General features: G+C 36.2%; 1 pseudogene; it reads right to left on the reverse strand.

The window, feature by feature from the left end:
* Positions 1–878: 878 nt before the first annotated feature.
* Positions 879–1,775, reverse strand: LOC126952003 (nucleophosmin-like; annotated as a pseudogene).
* Positions 1,776–2,528: the final 753 nt, after the last annotated feature.

Consider the following 2,528-nt stretch of genomic DNA (forward strand, 5'->3'; position numbering starts at 1 on the left):
TATTAGGGTGATACTACCTACGGATGGATGGAGAGAAGAGGGTATACTCTGAAGGCAAACTGCCTGGATTTGAAACTTGACTCTACCATTTACTAGCTATGTGAGCCTAAGAAAGTTGTTTAACCTCACCATGCCTCATTTTTCTCATGTGTAGAAAGGAAATAATAATAATGCCTACCTCATAGGTTTATAGTGACAATTAACTAAGTCAATTTTTATAAGGCATGTAGAACTTGGCCTACATGTTTGCTAAATACATTAGATATAATTTCAGTTAGTATATGAACACAATGTAGAATTGAAACATGAGTTTTAGATTCTTTTTTAAAAATAAAAACCATGCTACTTTATTAAAATACTGAGTTTTATTTCATATGCATATTTTTGTCTCCCCACAATTTCCATGTCTGACCACTACTACTACTGTGTCCTACCATAACATTCCATACATACGTAAAACCAACCAAATGGTGGAGTTCCATCTTTAAAAACTAAAAAGGCATTTTTTAAAATTTTACTTCAAGTTCTGGGATACATGTGCTGTACATGCAGGTTTGTTACATAAGTATACATGTGCCATGGTGATTTGCTGCACCTATCAACCCGTCATCTAGGTTTTAAGCTCCGCATGCATTAGGTATTTGTCCTAATGCTCTCCCTTCCCTTCCCCAGCACCTCCCAACAGACCCTGGTGTGTGATGTTCCCCTCCCTAAAACAGGCATTTTGGACAACACATTCTTGGCAATGGAACCTGGACAACATTTGTCAAACACAGTAGAAGTTCTCACTCTGCATTATAAAAAAGACAGCCAGATATCAATGGTTACAGAAATGAAATAAGATGGAAAATTTTAAACAAATTGTTTAAACTATTTTCTTAAAGAGACTTCCTCCAGTGCGAGAGATGTTGAACAGCCTCCTGGTCAGTCATCCACAAGCAATTCTTCACATAATTGATGAACTTGGCTTCCACTTTGAGAAGAGAACCACCTTTTTCTATACTTGCATTTTTGCTTTAATGTTTACTACAAAACTATGTCCTTTATGTGTTTTGGGAGTTTTTTCCTGTTTTTTTGAATAATTCTTGTCCTTTTGATCTTGGTGTTGATTTTTGTTCTTTTCATCTTGGTGTTGACTCAAAAGGCTTTGAGTCTTTTCCATTCTGGTTTGACTTTGGGGCATTTTTGGCTGGAGTATCTCCTATAGATTTCTTCACTGGAGTTTTTCTTCAGTTTTCTCATCATCAAAATCACCATCATCATCATCTTTATCATTATCATCATCATCTTATTCATCAGCAGCAAGTTTTACTTTTCTCTGTGGAACCTTGCTATCACCCCCAGGGGTAGATCGCCCTTCAGGTATACTTAACAGTTTCACATCCTCCTCCTCTTCATCTTCTGACTCTGCATCTTCCTCCACAACTAGTCAGTGCTGTCCACTAATATGCACTGACCCTGAACACTTCAATTATAAGACCACTGGTAGTGTTATTTCAAAGCCCCCAAAGGAAACTGTTGGCTGTACAGACATTTTCAAAGTTGCCAGTGTTATCTTAGTTGGGCTGCCTTCATAATTCATTGTCTCTGCTTCAACAATGTGCAACTTATTCTTTGCACTAGCCCCTAAACTGACCGTTCTTAAAGATAACTGGTGCTCATTTTCATCATTATCCACCTTAAAGTGATAATATTTGTTGGTCTTTAGTTCACAATTGAAAAAGATAGTTCTGAGGCCTCAGGGGGCTCATGTCTATGTCCATCAAATCTTCCATGGGATGGTGGCATGCACTTAGGTAGGAGAGAAGGCAGACAGAGATAAATGACTACTGCTCCAGAGAAAGGCCATGCAGCATGGAATCACACCAGGGAGTTTAGATTCTAATATGGGTTCTACTACCTCCTAGTTGTATGATCTTGATCTATTTAAATTGTCTGAGACTCAATTTCCTTACTTGGAAATGAGGATGATAAAACCTACCTTACAGGGTTATTATAATGAGTAAATAGGATGGCCAGGTAAAATACAGAATATGTATTCTGTATTTTAAATATGATTGTTCAGATAAAGAATGAATAATTTTTCAGCATATGTCCTTTGTAATATTTGGGATATACTAATACTAAAATATTTCACTGTAATCAAAATTTAACTGTCCATCCTGTCTCTATCCTCCCTAAATCTGGCAACCTTATTAGTACATGAGTTGGTTGCCTGTCTCTTCATTTTTCATAAGAGGACATCAATCTTATATATGTATAATATATGTAAAATATATAGAATTCATATTGAAATAACCTTTCTGTGATTTTTTTTTTGTATGCAAGGAAAGCATATACTATAGTTGCCTATATTGCTTCCCCAATTCCCCATACTGGATTAGGCTTAGCAGTATCTTTGTGGCTTTCATTGCCTTATTTTTCTATTAGAAAATAATTGTGACTCTATGAATTGCATAGTAACCAGGGAAACTCATTTGAATCGAGTTCTCTTAATGAATAATTACACCTCTAGCAATAACTTGGTG

Source organism: Macaca thibetana, chromosome 4, assembly GCF_024542745.1.
Source record: "Macaca thibetana thibetana isolate TM-01 chromosome 4, ASM2454274v1, whole genome shotgun sequence".
Lineage (NCBI taxonomy): Eukaryota > Metazoa > Chordata > Mammalia > Primates > Cercopithecidae > Macaca > Macaca thibetana.